Source organism: Ursus maritimus, unplaced genomic scaffold (genome assembly GCF_017311325.1).
Source record: "Ursus maritimus isolate PB19 unplaced genomic scaffold, ASM1731132v1 scaffold_9, whole genome shotgun sequence".
Lineage (NCBI taxonomy): Eukaryota > Metazoa > Chordata > Mammalia > Carnivora > Ursidae > Ursus > Ursus maritimus.
This window is the reverse complement of record NW_024427107.1, coordinates 10,074,164-10,096,458: the sequence shown is the minus strand read 5'-3', so window position 1 is coordinate 10,096,458 and position 22,295 is coordinate 10,074,164.

The following is a 22,295-nucleotide window of genomic DNA, read 5'->3' as shown; positions in this document are numbered from 1 at the left end:
TCCAGAAGGCCACCTCTGAAACCAATCAAAACTCCTGGATTTCAAGGGAAATGCACTAATTGTCTTTCTAGCTTATTGGGAGTTAGGTTTCTTTCCAAAATACTCACTTCTCAAGCCATAAGAGATTCCCATGTGATCCAGGCCCTGAAAATCAGGGATGTAATCAATGAGTCCTAGTTTCTCTATCACCTAAATTGCCTCTTCATAACAAAATAAGGAAGCCTTAACTTTTAATACGACTAAGGTTCTCATTTAAGGTATTACTGCTGCCCAGCGTAGGTTTAATATTTTCACTTGCTCCCTCTTAAAACCAAAAATTAATAAAAGATGTGGTTAGAAAACCAGAGAGAAAACAATAATATATCTAAACCATAACATCCCTAAATTTTTTGTCTTGCCAATTACTCCAATAAAATGTGCCTTCATAATCCTTTCTGGTTTGAAAATTTTAGGGCCTGCTACAGACCTTCACGGACTGTTGAAATTGCTTTGTTGTGCTGGAATTTTATTGTGTTGCGTATTGTTCAGGAGAAGTGGGCCCTTGGCTTATGCTTGGAATTCTTTTGTTCCACAGAAATTGTCTCCAAAAGTATGTAACACTATTTGGCTAGTAACCTAACAAGCATCCATACGCTAATCGGTATGTTGCTTCACCATTACTCACAGGTCACTTTTGGGTGGCAAGAGAGTGGGTCAGACAGACATAAAGACATTGCTCTGAGCCTCTGATTGCAAGAGTGGTTTCTAAAGGGTAAAGAGGGGGTGCCTGGGTGGCTCAGTTAAGGGGCCAACTCTTGATTTCAGCTCAGGTCTTGATCTCAGAGGCCTGGGATCTGGCTCCACACAGCAAGGAGTCGGCTTGAGGAGTCTTTCTCCCTCCCCTTCTGCCCCTCCCCCTCTGGAGCTCGAGGTGTCTCTCTCTCTCTCTCTCTCAAATAAATAAATAAATCTTTAAAAAAAATAAAGGGAGAAGAGTTTTCGCTAGTTTTTCTTCAGATGGGTATGTACCTGGTCATGTCAACAACTAGTGAAATTTCACGCACAAAAGTCCATGAGCTGAATGATAGTATATCATAATCAGATTGGAGCCCCACAAAATGTACAAGTAGGTAAACCATCCCCAGAAACATGACAGGGTAGATTAGGAGCAAAAGTAAAGAGAAACTAGTTCTAGAATCCAGACCCAGCTCTGAATGACACTTGTTCAAACGATTGGCTCTCATTCCCCAAGGGAAAATTTCAGCCCAATATTCAAAGGTCCTCAACATCCTTGTGGTGGATCCGTGTAATGTCTGTGCTATGTTCTCACCCTAGAGTGGTACAGAAATCTCTCATTTAACCTGGGCTCCCATCTGTCCAGAGCCCACCCGAGAAAAATGGGATACACTGATAATTTTCAAACCATGAAACAGAATCTCCTGGGGTGCTCCTAACAGCACCAGGGCTCCAGGTTAGGGGGAGGAGGGATAGGCATGCATATTTTTTTAGAAGTTCTCCCAAAATATTGTAATGATCCGCCAGGGTTGAAGTAAATGTCTCTGAATTTGTGCCCTTCATTCCGCAGAAGAAAACTTGAAAGACCATCTGATCAGACTCCATTGACTTAGAATTGCATGTAAAATTAAAGTTATTGATTGGACAAGCTCCATTTGTCTTTTTTCCTGAACAGCCTATAGTTCTTCTGAGGTTATAGAGAAAGCAGTGAGGAATGCTCCTTGGGAGGAGCAGAGTGGATTTGCCAGAAGCAATCACACTGAAAAAGGACAGCTCTCACAGCAAGGCAGAGATAAGAGAATCACTAACTAGAAAAGCATTGTCAGTTATTACCGGAAGAGGCTACTCTACCAGAGGCAACCACCCCCAGGGTTATCTCTTATTGTATATTTCACAGTTTATTACATGTCCATGCTGATGATCAGAGAAATCAAAGCAATTGAATTACTTTCACGAATACTGACCTGCATCATTTAATACTACGAAACAGGTAACATTTAGGGAATATTCGGTCTGTGCTATGCAATCTACATGCCTCATTTTCAATTGTAGCAATGGATCTAAGCATAAATATTATAACCCCATTTTATGAACAAGCTCAGGCCCAGGGAAGGTCAGTGACAAAGCCAAGGTCACAGAGTTAGTAATCAAAGGATTGAAAGCCTAGTCCATGTGACCTCAAAGCCTATGTATTTTTTACTCTAAGCCAAACTTGCCTCGGAGTCATACAAATCATCTATTTAACAAGCTAGTGCCTAGCCACATGTTGCTATTCAAATTTAAATGAATTAAAATTGAATTGGTTGAAGACTTCAGTTTCTCAGTCACACTAGGCACTTTTCAAGTGTCCAAGAGCCACTGGTAGCTGATGGCTACCCCACTGGACAGCACAGACAAAACACATTTCCATCAACATTGCCGAAAGTTCTGTCCACACTGATGCTTCACCTGTTTGTCTGTATCACCAATGAAGAAAGACGGTGTTCTCTGTGATTGAATTTTTCAAGTGAATTGCTCTGTTTTGATGGAGTTCTTTCTAAAACATGTAATACATTTATGTTCCTGTGTCTTAGTCCATTTGAACTGCTATACCAAAAATACCATAGACTGTGTGGCTTACGAGTAATAGAAGTTCATTTCTCATAGTTCTGCAAGTTGGGAAGTCAAAGATCAAGATACCAAGGGATTCAGTGTCTGGTGAGAGCCCACTTCCTGCTTCATAGATGGCCATCTCATTGTGTCCTTATGTGACAGAAAGGGGAAGGGAGCCTGGAGCTCTCTGGGGTCTCTTTGCTGAGAGTTTTAATCCCATTTATGAGGGCTCCACCCCCATGACCTAATCACCTCCAAAGGCCATGCCTACTTATAGCGTCACCTGGGGAGGTTAGGATTTCAACGTTTGACTTTTGGGGTATGTAAACGTGAATGTCAGCTTGCCTTCATCAGTAAAGCACAAGGAAAGCACAATGCCTCTTTAATGCCCCAGTGGACCCAAATGGCATGCCGTGGAGCTCATGCTTTTCTTTCCTCGTCTGGCATCTCTCTTCCCCATCTTCACCTCTTGTTTCTCTCAGATTATCTGTCACATGGACCAGTCTTTCAATTCTTTGATTACTAACTCTGTGACCTTGGCTTTGTCACTGACCTTCCCTGGGCCTGAGCTTCTTGTTCATAAAATGGGGTTATAATATTTATGCTTAGAGCCATTGCTACAATTAAAAATGAGGCATGTAGATTGCAAAGCACAGACTGAATATTCCATAAATGATAGTTGTTGGTAGTATTAAATGATGCAGGTCAGTATTCATGAACATAATTCAATTGTTTTGATTTCTCTGATCATCAGCATGGACATGTAATAAACTGTGAAATGTGCAATAAGAGATAACCCTGAGGGCAAGTTGCTCCTGGTGGAGTAGCCTCTTCCGGTAATAACTGACGATGCTATTGGATGCTGTTGGACACTTGATGTTCTGCCCCAGACTGTTTCTATTAATCTCTATGTATTCTTCCTACCCGTTGTCTTCCAATTCTATGCCCCCAACTGCCAGAAATTTGTCAGGGTCTCTAGAATTTTGATCTCTAACTTCCACCTCATTTTCTAATCTTCAAAGAAGGTGTTTTGTTTTGTTTTGTTTTCTTTGTCCTAGCTTTCTACTGGACTAGTGCTACTCAGCGTGCTGTCCGTAGACCAGCAGTAGCCTGTGAATTGATTACTGTTCTGGAGCAAGATGAGGTTAAAAAGTGGAAGCTGCCATTTACAAAATTTTATAGCTATTTGTCACTGCTGGAACATTATATTTCATTGTATTTTGTAGTCTGTATGCAAATAACAGACTGCAATGGATCAGAGATTTAAAACAAACAAATTGACAAGCACAAATGCTGTACCTGATTCCACCTGGCTATCTCCTACACCCCTAATGTTCATCTGCCACCTGTCAATCAATAGCTAAAGTTATCCTTATTCTCCCTTCCTCCTGCACGAACAGCTCCCCTCATCAGTCAGGATCCAGGCAGGAAATGGAATTGAAATACAGGGAACTACTTAAACAGTTCTCAAGAAGCTGAAGGACAAACGAGAAAAAGGAGTCAGCCTAGATTTTAGTGGGAGCCAGACACTCCACTACAAAGAGCACAGATGAAGGAGAAGCTGGTATCGTTGGTACCCAGGAGCTGGAGCTGATGACTGAATGCTCCCCCTCTCCCCCACCTCCCGATGCTGAGACCATGGAAGGCACATGGATGCTGTCTGTTCAATTGAACTGAATGAACTGATTTTCCTAGTCTGTTCTTGACACCAAACACAATAGAAAATTCCCTGAGAAACTCTAGGTTGCCAAATATTATGTATAACAAGTTAATTACGTAGAGGAGCTTGAAACTGTTCAGGTCCTTTCCAGCTCTAAAACTGATCTATGCTTCAGTACTGAGATGTTGTGTCTGCTTTTACAAAATAAATACATGAGCTCTTGTTACTATTTGGCTCAGAACTTTTACTTGCTTCCAGATTTTTAAAACTTTTGAAAGGTTTAAGCTGCCAGAATTTGCTTGCATGGTGTATGGAATGTTAAGTTAATATATACGCCTTCTGGGGCACCTGCATGGTGCAGCTGGCTGAGCATCTGACTCTTGGTTTTGGCTCAGGTTGTGATCTCAGGGTTGTGGGATCGAGCAGGCCTTCGGGCTCCTTGCTCAGCGTGGAGTCCACTTGGGATTCTCTCTCCCTCTCCCTCTGCCCCTTCTGCCCATTTGCTCTCTTTCTCTCTCTCATAAATCAATCAATCAATCAATCAATCTTTTACAAATATGTATATAAACCTTCTATATTCTCATGGTATGGAATAATGTACCAAATATATGGAGCACTTTTAAACTACTTGTGCCAAGGTGAACTTAGAACATTAAGCTACTTACTTAATAGAAATATAATCCATTTTGTTCACAGCCCACTAATTCTCATTTTCCCTGGAATCAAAAATCAGAAGTGGCATGAATAACTGAAATCCCTGATTTCATTCAAACCTCATGCTAATCAAATATTAAACCAGTTCACTAGTAGCCAGAAAAATGAACTAATTTGAACTTTTCTCTTCCTTTCTATGGCGGAGATGCAAACGAGCAAAAAAAATGTAATAAGCAGGAGAGACCAAGGAGAAATGGACAAGTGAGGGAGTATTAGGTCTCTGAGCCACAGATGGTACGGATACATAATAACCATTTTCTTCTATTTAAAACAGGCTTAAAGTAGGTGCATTCTCAATGTGCATTTCTCCCCCCCCCCCCCCCGACTCTTTTTCAAGTGTATGTTACGGCTTCTAGATGTTCGGTAAAAATATATTCAGAATTTCATGTAGGCATTCTATTTTTCAGTCACCTGGTATTAATCTGAAGGATGAGCAATGGTATTTCTGATATCTGCAGAAATCACCTGCAAATTATCAGGAACTTTTAACAAAATGTCAGAGTGCTTTTGGTATAGATGTGAATTTGAGCTCATTCACCCACTCATTCCTCCCTCACTTATTCTGTCACCGAATCTCTCATTTTCAATGTTTTCACTCATGCATCTAGTCATTCACATCTTACCTGTGCTTAGTACAATAGCTTTCCTGGTTCATTGTGTAATCACACATACCAGTCAAATGTGTTCTTTATTATCTCTTCTATGTTATTCTTCCATTCTCCGAATTGGTAAAAATCAATCTTTTGAGCAGTACGTCAATGACTAACTCATTTTATTTACTCATGAATTGCACATATTTTAAATTTTCTGCTAGTTTCACCACCAGCAGTCAAGACTTCTAAGTAGATATCCTTTTAGAACATTGGCAATTGCAAATTGCCAGCTAGTTTGTCATAGAAGAGGGATGAGGTAGAGGAACAGAGGGAGAAAGGTTAGAAAAAGACGGAATATGGTGACAAAGAGAATGTCTTTACGCCCCAGCTCACTAGTCACTCCAGCCCAAATCCAGAGAATATACAGGAAGACTAAGTCATAGTATGTTGATATCTTTCGGGGGAAAAAACAAAGAAGCATATGTTGCCATTTTGGCGTTGCTGATAGAACAGAAGTATGGATACACAATCAACATCGGTTACAAAAATGTTGATATGTAATTATGACATTTATCAATATTCACATCTTCCTGTGACAGTTTCTACTTTCTATTTAGCTGTGAGTTGGGAGTTTTATGCAAAGCAGTAAATAGAAATTTTAAATACTAGCATAATTTTCTCATAATCATCACACAATAATCTTTTGAATTTTGGATTGGCTGGGTTCCCAAACTCTTAGTAAATATCTTAATCATGCTGTTCTTAGAAGGTCTTCCTCTGTTATATTTGATTAGATTGCCTATTTCTCAGAACTCAGACCTCTCTATGCATTAATAAATTGTCCTGCTCAATTAGTGGTATTTGGGTGTCTCCTCATTAACCTCATTAAGACTGTAAGCCATATGAGAACAGGGGATGCAGCTAACCCCTCTTGTGAAATTTCTCACACTACTTAGCAAAATCAGAGCACCTGACAAAATTTCATCAGATATTCACTGAGATAAATCGTGCCCTGATAGTGGGGCAATTATTAATGTCGCTTTATATTCATCAACTTGCAGTCCCCAGAACTGGCATAAGTTCTACACTGCAACGTTTCTTGCATGACCAAGTGGAGCACAGGAAGCGCTGGCAGCCTGGAGAAGTCCCTAAGCTGCATGCGGTTCCCAACAGCCAGCGGGGCTCCTTTCCCACCTGCCAGTGCGAACGCGAAATTACGGGAAGATCCAGCTCGTCCTAGGATTTGAAAACATTCATAAAGTCTCACGTTTAAGAATATGAATAGCAAATATTCTTGTTAATTTTCTGTGCATAAGGTGTTATTTTTTTTCTAAATGAAAATATTATATTTGAGAAAATAGAGTTGTGATGGCAGTTTTAGTTCCAAACAGGATGTGAATCACCCAGGCAGAGCGGTGGAGGTGGTAGGGGAGTCAGAGTAGAAGGGGCTTTTCGGAATCCTGGAAGCAGAGCAGTTCTCTGGGCATGCTTGATAGCTGACTCTGCTTTCTTCCCCCAGTAGCCCAAGGCCTTGCTAATATGCCTCCCTCCCCCACCATTTTATGCAGATATCATTAACATAGAACACTGTATAAATTTAAAATGGACAATATAATGATTTGATGTATGTGTACACTATGAAATGATTCCTGTACTAAGTTCAGTTAATATCCATCACCTCCCATCATTGCAAATTTTTTCTCTTGCGATGAAAGCTTTTAAGATCCTCTCTTAGCAACTCTCAAATACACAATACAATATTGTTAACCATGGTCACCAAGCTGTACATTACATCCCAGAACATATTTATATTATAACTGAAAGTTTGTGCCTTGTGACCACCCTCACCTCCTCCCCAACCCTATGGCAACCATCAGTCTGTTCTCTGTTGATACGAGTTTGGGTTTTTTAGATTCCACATATAAGTGACAGCACACAGTTATTTGTCTTTCTCTGTCCGACTTTTTTCACTTAATATAATGCACTCAAAGTTCATCTGTGCTGTGGCAAATGGCAGAATTTCCTTCCCTTTTTTTGGCTGAATAATATTCCATCGTGTATATATGCCACATTTCCTTTGTCCATTCATTCTTTGCTAGACACTTTGGCCGTTCTGCATCTTGGCTATTGTAAATACTGCTGCAATGGACGTGGGCGTGCACATATCATTTTGAGTCAGTGTTCTCATTTCCTTTGGATAAATACCCAGCAGGGGAATTGCTTGATGGGTAGTTCTATTTGTAATTTCTTGAGGAAACTCCATAGTGTTTTCCATAGTGGCTATTTCCAATTTACATTCCCACCAAGAGTGCACAAGGATTTCCTTTTCTCCACAGTCTCTCCAACACATATTTCTTTTCCTTTTGACGATAGCCATTCTACTAGATGTGAGCTGAGAGCCCGTTTCGGTTTTGGTTTGTATTTCCCTGATGGTTAGTGACGTGGTTGAGCATCTTCTCAGGTATTTGTTGGCCATTTGAATTTCTTAGGAAAAATGTCTATTCAGGTCCTTTGCCCATTTTTAAATTCGATTATTTGTGTGTATGTTTTGTTGTTGTTGTTGAGTTGTATGAATTCTTTGCATATTTTGGATAGTAACCCCTTATGAGATAAATGGTTTGCAAATATTTTCTCCCACTCCATAGGTTGCCTTTTTATACTGTTGATGATTTCTTTTGCTGTGCAGAAGCTTTTTAGTTTTATGTAGTCCCACTAATTTATTTTTGATTTTGTTGCTTGTGCTTTAGGTGTCATAGCCATACATTAAATAGATAAATAAATAAATTAATTAATTAAAAACATAGCCAAGTCCAATGTCAAAAAGCTTTTCCTTATATTTTGTTTTAGGAGTTTTATAATTTCAGATCTTATATTTAAGTCTTTAACTTATTTTGAGTTAATTTTTATAAGTGGTTTAAGATAGGGTCTAGTTTCTTCCTTCCTTCCTTCCTCTCTTTCTTTTTTTCTTTCTTCTTTTTTTCTGTCTTTTTCTTTTCTTTGTATGCAAATACCCAATTTTCCCAGCAAGATTTATTGAAGGAACTGTCTTTTCTGTGGTGAGTAACCTAAAATTCATTTGGAACCCCAAAACACCCCAAATAGCCAAAAAATTCCTGAAAAAGAAGAATGGAGCTGGAGACACACTTTCTGATTTTTGAACTATATTGAAAAGCTATAGTAATCCAAGCAGTATGGTACTAGCATAAAAACAGACACATTAACCCATGGAGCAGAATTGACAGCCCAAAAATCGACTAATATTTGGCAAAGGATCCATCCTCACTGGAGGAAAGAGTTTTTCCAATAATATTTTCTTGAATCATAATTTTAGTTATTCCAGAATGAAGGCGTGAGCCCCAAATACAACAGGACATAGGCGGGGGAAGTACTGAGCTTGTGAAATCCTGAGAGATGCTTTCCTGCATGGTCTGGGCTGTCTGTAGCTCCATCTAGGTGGCTACATACACAGTTCGTAATTTATATTCTTGGTTAGTGAAAATGGGCTAATTAAAGTGGATGTGTACTCATATATGCTCATTTCCCACCAGTGTATAGCCCCCCTGACATGTTGCATTTTCCATATAGCTTTATAAATATAGAAAGGTTATCTTATGTAAATATAAACAACCTACTCCTTAACTTGCATTTAGCTAATTTGTTGACGAAATAGATAATATCTCTGTTTTCCTGCGTCTCAGCTTCTAAAAAGGATTTAAGTTAAAAAGTATATATTTTTTTCTGATATGATAGGTAACAAATTTCAATTTTCAACATTTCATGTGGTCAAATAATGCTTAAAAGTTGCTATTATCTGACTGAGAAGTAACCCAGAATATATAATTCATACAAAAGATCATATGCTATTATGAAATCTTTTATGTTACTAATTTAGCATAAAATATTTTTAGCTTTCCTGAATGATGACTTTTTCTGGAGACTGAAATGTCACTACAAAATCTTCTTTTATTTTGAGACATAAGACTCATATAAGCAGTATAAATTTTTAATGCTTATGGTATATTTGCAGAGAGTTTAGACTGTAAAAGTACTTAATTTTTGATGTTAGTCATATCACATTTTGTGCTTTCTCCCTCACTTCTATTTTACTCACATGTATCTTAAATACATAATTTACTTTTTATTGTTATATCTTATTTTTATTCTCAAATAAATAAAATGATTGGTAAGGACCATTGTACATTTTGGTAGGATGGGTTATAACAGATTCATTAGACATCAGTAAGAGTTTTAAGACTGTTTAACTAAGGACTGGCTTTGAAATTTAATATCTTTCTCTACATTCTGGTTTCTGCAGGGCTGCCACACAAAACTGAGGGCCTCCAGTGCCCAGCTCTACAGGCTATCCCACAGGTGCGGCTCTCCCTGGGGGAGGGCACACAGCAATCCTGGTGCTAGAAATTTTTGTTTTGTGATTTTTTCTGTCTTTCTCCACACAGACTCTGATTTTCTCTCTGATGCCATAGATCCAATGCTGTAACTCTAAGTGTACCATAAATCATTTTGCAAACTGTTACATGACATGAATAAATAACTGTGTTGTTCGTAAGCTTCTATCTGCTTATCTCTATATATGTACATGTATTAACAATTGCATTGAGAAAGTCTTTGCTGTTCCTAATGATTGAGTCTTTTAAAGGACAAAACTATTTAAATGTAGAAGCATATTACATTTAAGAGAGCATTTTAATAAATTATTGATGGGGACTAGATTGATACATGTAGGTTGCAATCTTCTGCCCTTACTGCAACACTAAAGTGATAACATAATTTATAGAGACACACCCATCTATAATTGAGTTTGGTCATAATGAGAGGTTTTCCAATGATCTACTCATGTTGTAGAGAGCCCATTGTGCATATGATGCAGAAGGGCTGGAAGGAGTCAGAGTTATCAGCAAATTATTAAATGTTATTTCAATCCATGGGTAATTTTTTATTTCCTTAAGTAAGAGAATATACCCATGAAAAAATTTAACAGATAAATAAACTCAATAAATATAACACAAGATCAATTTCAAATAAGTACCAAACAGATGCTGTATGGAGAAGTCAGATGGAGGATGATTATAAAATTTCCTTGAGGAAATGAAATTTTAATATGACTTTATAAAATGGGAGGGTTAAAAAGAGCAGTGTAGGGTTTTTCTGTTGGAGAAATTACAATTGTACATAAAATAAAGAAGAACTGATAAGGGGTCTGAGAGTCTATGGTGGACAAAGTTGTAAAACAGGAAGTTAACTTCAGAAATGATGAGAATAAGAATCATCTGTGAATGACACACCAGCCAGTTGAATGGTTGCTTCTGAACAATGTTTCCAAAGATTCTAAATGGTCAGAAAAGAGTCACTGGTCATTTAGCACTAAGTTTAGTATAAAATATTATTGCTGAGCACTTTTGACCTCTGTTAACGGGTGTGATTAAATGGTAAAATAAGACTTTTCAATGTACAAATAGAAATATACAGTAATATGAATCATAATTATATGATTTAATATTCAACAACTTTTTATATAAAACAGATGTTTTAAAATTGTACATAAAAAACAACTTTGAGATTTTGGAGTAAGGAAAAGTTTTAGTCTGTTTTTAAAATCATCTTAATTTTCTATTCAGATTAGTATGTCTAATATTACAGATAAAACAAAATAGTAGTAAGCCCTCATGAATTCTCAAGATCCCAAAGAAAATAAAGCAATAGATCTTTAATCCTTAAGACTAAATACAAAAAGAATTCTTTTTCTTATTGGTGAAATTGATGAGGTCATTGAAAGTGTCAGAAACTAAACCGAATATTTTGATGACTTCTTAGAACTATTTTTAAAAAATGTTTCATAGCAAAAAATGTAATATGTGAGGCATAAACTCTGGGTGCACTGTACACTTAATTTAATCCTCCTCCCATAATAGTAGAGAAATTATGTTATCTGGAGAAGAAAAGTTGTAAATTTCCTGTTATAAGCAAATCTGGTATAGTCATAACAGAATTCTTCCTTTTTGTCTCTCCTGATAGGCAGGTCTGATTTATTCTGTATACTCCCATGAATAAATGATCTCAGTCAACCTAAAGCCATTTTTCTACATTTGTGGGGTTGGAACTTTCTTAGTAGAGGTAAAGGGCAGGCAGAACCATGCTTATTGAAAAGAGCTTTTATAGATAAAAGTTCGCTTCTTTAAGCAAATAGACAGTAACTATTCAGAAAGGATGTCAGCATATTGTGTATTTATCATGAGATATTTGTAAAAAGTATAAAGCATCTAAGTTACACGAGACTGTAACTACACCCTGGGCAATGAAGAACTTACTGTATTTTTCCACATGTTGAGGTAAACCACATAATGTACAAGAAGTGGAATAACTCCAGCCACAAATATGCCTGAAAAGTTCCAGCTTCTGGTCCTTTTACTCGGATTTCTGTTCTCTGCACTGATAAGAAAAGCTTCCAAGCTCTTAAAAGAGAATCTAAGAATAATATTTTATAGAAGAGAAATCCCAGGTATTTGGAAAGATGACTTGGATCACAGCAATAGCATTTTGTTGGTGCTTCACCAAATGACAGGCAAATCGTTTATAACAATTTAACTAATCCAGGATTAAAGAATCTACAACATTTTTAAAAGATCGGAAACATTTATATGCTGAACATAATGTTTGTGTGAGTGTGTATAAATAGATTCTTAGAGTTCACGGAGCAAGATGAGACCTTCCCCGTTATGTACTCAACAAACTACAAGCCTAAATTAGATGTAAGGTTTTTACAATAACAAGTCAGAATTAGGAGGATGACAGTAGAGAAGGTGCAGAAAGAATGGGCATATCATAAAAAGAGTTTACTCACTATTCAGTAGTTTGTTAATTCACTCATTCGTTCAAGCAACATACACTGCGAAGTTTCTCTAAGGTGATCTAACAGGAAACAAGCAGACCGGGTTCTTGTACCTTGTTCTCATGGCGGGAGAGCAAAAGCAATCAAATAATAAAGAATGCATGAGACCATTTTAGCTGATGATGAGTGTGCTTGTTTTCCGTAGAATGATGCTAAGGAAAGCTAGTCCCAGGGCATTTGCCATAGCCATTCCCTTTTCTTGGAATACATTTTCCCCTCTTCTTTGCACGGCTGGTTCCTCAAACACCATCTTCCCAACGAGCCCTTCTGGACCATGTGATCTAACTCAACCCCACCCCAGGGGTGCCCTGGGGGAAGAATCAGCTAGGTGTGTTTGAGAAAAAGGAAGACAAGTATAGAAGGTCTCGACTTTCCATGGCTCAACTTACCATTTTTCAGCTTCACAACACTGTGAAAGCAATACGCATTTTCAGGAGAAACCATACTTTGAATTTTGAATTTGACTCTTTTCCTGGGCTAGCGATAGACAGTAGGTTCCTCTGTTGTGATGCGGGGCAGCGGCAGAGAGCCACGGCTCCCAGGCAGCCACAGGATCATGAGGGTCAACCACCAACACGCTTGTAGCCATTCCATCCTGTGCAACATTCTGCTTTCTGCTTTCAGTACAGTAGTCAATAAATTACATGAGGGAGTGCACACTTTAGTATAAAATAGACTTTGTGTTAGATGATTTTGCCTAACTGTAGTCTAATGTAAGTGTTGTAAGCACATTTAAGGCAGGCAAGGCTGAGCTATGATGTTTTGTAAGACAGGTGTATTGTATGTATTTTTGACTTACTGTGTTTTCAACTTACAGTGAGTTAATTGGGACATACCCCACCGTTTAAGTCGAGGAAGACCTGTACAACTAGACTTTATGATCAAGGAAAGGTTGGAGGTGAGGCTGGAGAAGAGGTAAGGCTGTGGTAAGGAACTGAGATTTTATTCTGCATGCCTCCTGAAAGCTGCATAATCTGTCTTCTGTTCCTGTAACACTGATCTAGCTGAGATGTCATAAATTTGCAGGGGGTGGCAGGATAGTTAAGAATGGAAGCTGGGTGACCAGCTTGGAAACTTCACAGTGTCCAGAGAAGCAGATGGAGGTGGCTTGCACCATGGTGGCAGTAATTAAGATGAAGGAACATTTAATGAATTTGAGTTGTATTTCTGAAGTAGAGCCAATGGGACTTGAAAATGGATTGTATATCAGAGGTAGGATGATCTAGAATTAGGAAAAATGATAACCCTTAGTAATAAATACTGACAACAGAAAATGCAATATAATGCAGGCTAAGGAATTACTAAAAGGAAAAGTCCTGAGGGTCAAATTATCTTAGCTTTGGATCTGAGAGCATGTCTAGTTCAATCTCATACACAAAGTGCCTACTTCGTCGTGGGCAGATGGCCTCTGCTTAAGCACGCCAGTGATGAAAACACCTTGGCAAACCATTATTTCATTAATGAAGGCCCACCTCAATAGCAGTTCTTAAGCCGAATAGGAGCTAGATTTGAAACTCTTTGTTTCATGAAATTCAATTCGGTTCTGGAATGGTATATTTGGAAAAAGTTTCATTTCAAAGTCTGAGAAATAGCCTTTCTTTCACTCTTTGTTTTGTCTAGGTTTTATTATTGTATTTTAAAGATAGCAAACAATTTTGGGGGGGAATCGGAAATAGGTCATAGGAGGACAGGGAAGAGAGACAATTCTTAAAGTTTCTGAGAGTCTGTGGAGTGGGCAGACAGCAGACTGATCAGTTGTTCTGAATTTCTGTAAACGATTAGGCATGAAAAAAGTGACATCAATTAGATAAGGAAAATATTTTATTTTGCAATCAGGAAGAACTTGGTGGATTTAAGAAGGAAACTATTTGAAAATTCTTATGCGTTTTATAGCCCTTGAAGATTAAATTAGAAAACAATTAGTTCTGGGTAATTAAGACCATGTATTGAAGGTAGAGGTCAGATGATTTCCTATTGTTAAAACACGGTTATCTGTCTAAGTGAATTAAAACTCTCTTAGTTGCCTGATTGATTGATTGTAGGCCAAAGTGTGATAGAAATACTGTTGATTTCATTTGGGGGTCAGCAGAGATTTTAATTTCATTAATAGAAAAGAACAGAGGAAGAGAGATTTATCACATAGATGTGAGAATTTCACAATCTGTACATCGTTTTCCTAGTGAAAAAATGATGATCCTGCCATTTAGTAATTTATAACCTATTGGATTAAAAAATGCACAAAGAAAACAATTAAATAAAATTTCAACAGTTTTATTCAAGGCTATCTGGAAAAAGAACAAAATTGGGGGAATCTTACTACTAAGTACCAAGACCTGTTATAACGCTACAGTAATTTAAACATAAAATAAAAATTTAATAAAATGAACTACATCAAAATTAAGAAGTCCTGTTCATCAAAGTAGGAGAAGACATTTGCAATGCATATGACTTACAAAAGGCTCATACACAAAATATGCAAGGAACTCACAGACAACAAAGAAAAGTAGGCAAAAGACTTAGGATTCACGAACAAGGTATCCAAATGGCCAATAAGGATATTAAAATAATGTGTTCAGCCTCATTCATACTAAGGGATTATAAATTAAAATCACAATAAATTACCACTACATAACTACAAAAACGAGTAAAATTAAAAACCAAAATACCTGACAAGTTGTGTAATAACTGGAACTCTGATTCATAGCTGGTAGGAGCGTAAGTCTATACGAGCACTTTGTCAGTGTCTACCAAAGCTAACCACACTCATACTCTTAGACCCAGCAATTCTACTTCTTGAAATATGCCCCTGAAGAAATGCGTACATACATGAACCAAAAGACGTGCGCAAGAATGCTCATAGTAGCAGTATTTACAAGAGCCAAACACTGGCAATAACTAATATTCTCGATAGTACAATTGATAGATAATTGTGGTATATTCATAATATACAATGGAATACTCTACAGCCTAAGAATAAATAAGCTACTGATATGTGCAACCAAAAGGGTGAAACCCAAATGCATTATTAAATAAAGGGAGTCAGATACAAAAGAATGGGTATTATATAATTCGACTTATATAATGTTTAATAGAAGGGCCAACTAATCTATGCCTTTAGAAGTCAGGATAGGAGGGATTTTTGGGGGGGAACAGGGTGGTATTAATAATCGGGAAGGAGCATGGAGGGCTTAAGAGGGACTAGCTATTTGATGTTTCTTTAATAAGTGGTAGCTACACGGAGGTTCACTTTGTGCTAATCCAGCAAGCTTCCACTCGAGATTTGTATATTCAATTATATTTTAATTAAATATATATAAGCATGTAAATCTTCATGCGTTACATTTTAATTAAATATATGTAAATATATACCGTAATGCCAGTTATATTTCAATTAAAATAGTGTTGAAACGTACAAAGAAAGGAGTTACATTAACACTGCAAAATTTCTAAATATGAACATAACCTACTACATCTCAAGCAATACAAAGTTGCATGTAATTAAAGGAAAAATATGAAACAGATTTTAAAGAGATCACATCAGGTTGGGACAATAAACCAAATCTTCAGGGTGAAGCTTAAGATGTCTAAGTATAAAGTCATTCTCGGGTGTTTAGAACAACAAATAACCTGCTCGGAAGTAGCCAAACAATACAAAGAAAAGAAATCTGAGGGGTATTAGCGAGGAGATGGAAATGGTTAAAAAGTAGTCTGGATAGTAGCCCCTATGTGACTCCCATTAACTTTTTTCTAAAAGAGAAATAAAGATGCTGAAAATAGAATGAAAAGACCAAAACTGTCAGTCAACCTACTGCAACAATTAGACTATTTTCTGAGAAAATTTTCCAGAAGGTATCAAAAAGGATCCGTGGACTTGAATTAAGAATTACAGTTGCTAGCCTAGAGCTATTTGGTCAGATGAAATGGAGCAAAGCTGCTGGCAAGAAAAAAGGTTGGAATCCAGCAATTTCTCCCTCACTTCCTGCCAGCCAAAAGAGAAAACAAGAGTCTGCCCCATTCAGAGAAGGGACAATGGAGACAATGGCCTCCCTATTTGTTCTCCCCACTTTCACCAAGAGCTACTTTTGTAGCTTGGAGATGGCTACTTCCTGAAAAGAAGGAAGGAAACCGAGTATGGGATCGGCTGAGCACACTACGTCTAGGCAGAATCTCAAGCAGGGCCTTGTGTTTGTGAATGTCATCAAAGAACCTTATCAGGGAAATAGTTATTAGGCAAAGGAAACACCTTCCATATTCCAAGTGAGCTTCGTGAAATGAAAATCTGTTAGACTTTGATAAATGTAATGAAGGCAATGATAGAAAGTGATATGATAACTTGCTGCTAGGTAGAAGGATAGTACTATATATGATGGGGTGCTCAAGGAAGCCACTCCGAAAAGGTGATCTTTGAGCTGCCATCTGAATGACACAGTGAGCCAGCCAAGCAAGTAGAACATTCCTGGCCAGGAAAAAACTGGTGCAAAGGCCGCAATGCATGAGTTAACCCAGTGTGTTTGAAGAGCGGAAGGAAAGTTCAGGTAGATTTATTATTATTTTTAAACTCTGCTAACTGTGCCTAATAATTTAAGCTTCTACCATTTTTGCTTCCTTTTTGAATTCTAATTTGCTATCAAATACACTTTTTCTCCAAGCTTGATGTTGTTTGTAAATTTAATAAACTTGTATTCTAGGAGTTGTTGAAATTATTGATAATACTTTGGGTAGACCCAAATTGAGAGAAACCCAAAGAGAGGGTCATTCAAGATTCTACTTGAGGGTAACATTCAGTAATTATCAGTTTTGGAGAGGGATTCATAAATTTATATAACTACACGATTCTTCAAGTTACCATTTTTAATAAATGTAATAATAATAACTTCCATTTATAAGCACCTAATATATGAGGGTTTAGAATTGTATTTTACATAATTCTCTAAACAACCTTCACAGTATTATGCCTTAGAATTACCTGGGCCAGAGAAAGAATGTGTAAATTAACTGCCTGAAGACCACGGCTAAAAAATAGAAAAGTTAGTACTCAGAGATAGATGCGAATCCCACTGAATGCACAGGAATTTCTCATGGTTTGGTGAAAAACTTGTTTCTTCCCTAGGCGTTTATGTTCCCCAAGATTTGGTTTCAGCCATTGTACATACTCTGCTAATTCTTAAACTAGACCCTCTATCATCAGGTCGCTTTTATCTAGAATACACCTTCCCCCTTTTCTCATCTATTAGTTATCTACATATTTGTCTAAGACTCTGCAAGTATTATCTCATCCTTGAAACTTCTCTTTGGCTCTCAACTCCAGTATCTCCCCCGCCCCTCCTCTAGGTTAGCTTGAGGAAAACTGACCACTCTTTCTTTTCTTATAAGCTTTATTGAGGTAGAATGGCTATCACTTCTCTTAAGCTCATTCAGGAAGAAAATGTGTCCTACCTGCTTTCTGTCCCTTCCCCTTTGGTTCCATGGTCCACCCTGCAATCAGAGACACTTCTATGAATATTATAAATCTAGTGACATCAGCCCTTTCCCATAAGCTTAAATCTCTCCAATGACTCCCTACTGTCTTCAGCATAAAGTCCAAACTGCCCAGCCTGGCATGCTATTGATGTCATGGAAAGGAATGCATGAACCAATGGTTTTTGAAACTTCTGGGCAGAAATTCGTCAATAGTTATTCATCTTGTTTTCTATCATCTTTCCCATTTTCCTCAATTTCTAAAAAAAAAATTGGCAATAGAAGTTCTAAAATACAATATTCTTGGTCTTTTAAGTAATTTGGAGAAGGAGATATGAACCTGGGCCAGGACTAGGGTGAATGAGACCACTGAAGTGCCTAGCACACACAATTTAAGGAGGCTCTTACTCTCAGGGTCGTGCAAGCGCTAGTCACCAGGGAAAGGCGAAAGTGGGTAGACCTGACAGAATGGGTGAAGAATGTGAATCTATTTGTGTTCCAGGTGAATGCTTACTAAAGGGTGATGTCAGCAGAGGAGAATTTTAATGATCAAGTGGAGAAGTTGACCCATTCTATAGATACCAGTCAGCTTCATTCTTGGCTGTCCCTGTCATTGCCCAATGCGTTCATGAACAAAACGGCCATGGTGGCAAGGATGGAAGTTATGCATGGGCTCAGTGACATGGCCTTCCACTCACCAGGGCTGAGCTAACTGCAGCCACTACTGAATACCCAACCTGTGACAGAAATTAACACTGAGTACCAGTTATGGCACCACTCCCCGAATTGACCAGCCCATTACCTGGTGTCAGGGTGATTACTTTAAAAGACTTCGTCACAGAAGGGGCAATGCTTTCTTCTCACTTCAATAGACAATTACCCCAAATATGGATTTGCCTTCCCTGACTGCAAAGCTTCTGTCAACGCCATCATCCATGGACTTATTAATGCCTTATCCACCATCATGGTATTCCATTCATCATTGCTTCTGATTGCTGGAGCTCACTTTATAGCAGATGCAGAGCAGAAATGGGTCCTGGCTCATGAAATTAACTGGCCTTACCACGTTTCCCACCATCCTGAAACAGCAGGTAGACTGGCCTTTTGAGGACTCACTTATAGCATCTGTTAGGTGACGGCACCTTGGAGAGGTAGGAAAACTTCTTCCAGGATGCAGTATGTTCTTCAAATCAATTGTTTTTCCCATACCCAGGATTCAGGCATCTAGGAATGAGGGATTAGAAATGTCTTACTCTGACTCCTGGTGATCTACAAGAAAAATTTGTGTTTCCTGTTTCTGCAACTTTGGACTCTGCTTATCTGGAGATCTTAATTCCAAAAGATGAATGCTTCCCATGGGAACAACAATAATTCCACTAAGCTGTAAGTTAAGACTGTCACCTGGCCACTTTCTGATGCTTCAGTGAACCACCAGGAAAGAAAGTTGTTACTATATTGGCTGGGATGATTGATCACGACCATTAAGGAACAATAGGGTAGCTACTCCACAGTGGGGGTAGGGAACAGTATGCCTGGAATGTAGGAGATCCCTTGGGGGCAGTTCTTAGTACTTTCATGTCCTGAGACTAAAGTCATTGGAAACTACAAAAACCCAATTCAGATAGGATTGTTAATAACCAGAGCATTCAAGAATGAAGGTTTGGTCACTCAAAAGTGTTCAATATTACCAACTGATCCACTTTCTGAAGGCAAAGGGAATTTTGAATGGGTAGTAGAATAATTTAGTTATAATTATTGTATACTAAGTACTGTGACAGTTGAGTATTTTTTTAATCTTGATATGAATGCTTATATTAACCAACATTTTTGTTTTCTTCACCTTTCCCAGTCTCCTAGTTAACATAAGATATGTTAATAGTAGTTTATTTTATATCTACTTAAGTTACAAAATGTCAAATGAGGAGTATAAATCATCTGGAAGAAGAATGAACATCAACCCGAGATTCAGAAAGGCCTTTGCATCCATTTTGGGGGGGGAAGTCTTATCCTGTTTTTATTGTTTGCCTCATGTTTGGTAGAAATGTGACTTTGCTATTATTTCTGTTTGGACACTGAGTATGGTTTGAAGAGAGACATATGGGTGGCAAGTTGATAAGCAATGAACTGATGTGGTTTTGTAATGTGTTAAACTCATCTGCGATGAACTGTTTCTTGGCGTTCCCTTCCCTGAATATTTCCAGTTCAGGTAAACTATAGTCCTATTTTCATGCAAGATTTGGAATGCAAAAGTAAAGTAGTAGCCCTTTTGCATATTTGCTTGAGAGGTTGGGGCAAACAGCCTCTGTACCTCATTCATGTTGGTGTTCACCTGCTGGCTTACCTCCTTGATGTAGGGCAACACCTAGGTCTGTAACTCTTCCACTTACCCTTAAATCCTCCTTCATCTTTTACTGATGAGCCAAGTGTGATTTAACTTCATGATTCAGGGTGTCAGCTTCTCCTGGAGGACATGCAATTCATCATGGTGGAGGAAGTAAGAACTAATAAGGGTCCAGTGTGTTCTCATGGGTTCCAGACAACTCATACTCATAAGTTTCAGTTTACATTCATGGGTATTAGCTTGTCTATGCTCTTCCTCTCTTTATGTCTATCTCCCATTCAGAATTCTCTGCTCTGTTTCAGTATTAAAAACAACAGCCTTAGAGATTCTCACAATTGCACTAGATCGAATTCCTATTACAAATGCATATATATGTAGAACTCTGACTGATACAGATACGTAGGAATAAATCTAACAGAAGAAATTAAGACCCTCACACTGTAAGCTGCAGAACATTGCACAGAGGAATTTAAAAATTACGTAAATAAGTAGAGTGTTATATTACAATGTTCATGGATTAGAAGACTCAGTATTGTGACAATACAAGTATCCCCAAAGTGATGAATTGATCTGATGCAATCCTAATCCATATTCCAGTTGACTTTTCTTTTATAAACTTTAAAAGCCAATTGAAAAATACTTATTAAAATGCAATGGACCCATGACAGATGACACCATTTTGAAAGAGGTAATCGATTTCTCACAAGCAGGCTTTGTTTTATTTGATTTTAAGGCTTACTTTACGGTAATTGAAACATTTTGGTGTTAGTGGAAAAAATGAACATACAGATGAGTGGAACAGAATAAACAGTGTGTCTAGAATATAGGAAGTATGCTGGGGCACTTTTTACTCCCATATGCTGTGAATAAATCCACACATATAAATCAATTGATTTTAGGCAAAAGATCAAAGAATATTAAACGTGGGAAAGGCAAGACTTTTAAACAAATAGTGGTGAACTAACTATATATTTATACAGAAAAAAAATAAAATCCTCAACTCTTCACATCATAAACAAAAATTAACTCAAAATAGATATAGATTTTAGAATAGGCAACAATTTGTTAGATCACCAAAAGCATGAAAAACAAAAGAAAGAGTTGATAAATTGGACTATGGTAAAAGTAAAAACTCTGTTCTTTAAAAGATACCATTAAGAAAAATGAAAATCTGGCATGTTTTTCAACACAAATAACCAATTCTCCAATTTTTCCAGACACCCAATTGGGTGTTCAACAATTCAATTCAATTCTGACACTAACTACTCAGAGTTAGCACAGACTGCATAACTTAAAGGCTCAGTCCTACAGGACTGTCCCCCACTTCAGCTGCCAGCTGCCAGTCCCAGACCTCCCAGACTTCTAACCACCTGGCTATAAGTTGGTAGTTCATAGAACACCTTCCTAAGGTTTGACAGTTTTCTAGAATGGCTCACAGAACTCAGAAGGACACTTTACTTATGTTTACTAGTTTTTATGAAGGATACAAATGAATAGCCAGATAAAAACACACATAAAGCAAGGTCTGGAAGGTTCCAAAGTCCAGAAGCTTCTGTCCTATAGTGAAGTTGGGGCAGGCTACCATCCCAGCACTTAGATGTATTCACCAATTGGGAAATTTTCCAAATCTCCTTGCTCAGAAATTTGTATAGAGCTCAATCCCCTCTGGTAGGTGGGTGGGGCTTACAGTTCCAATCATTTAATCACTTGGTCTTTCTGCTGATGATCAATTCCATTCTGAGGCTTTCTAGTGTCCCTACCCTAAGTCACTGCATGATAATATACTCAAATGTGGTTGGAAGAGGCTTGTTATGAATAACAAAGGGTAGTTCTGAATAAGCCACAGGGATGAAAGGTACAGCATAGGGAATATAGTCCATAGTACTGCAATAACATATGATGGTAGATAGTAGCAACACTTGTGGTGACCTAAGCATAACGTGGAGAGTTGTCGAATCACTACGCTCTACACCTGAAAATAATGTAACATGTGTGGACTATACTTAAAAAAAACAATCAAACAAAAAACCTCATTCA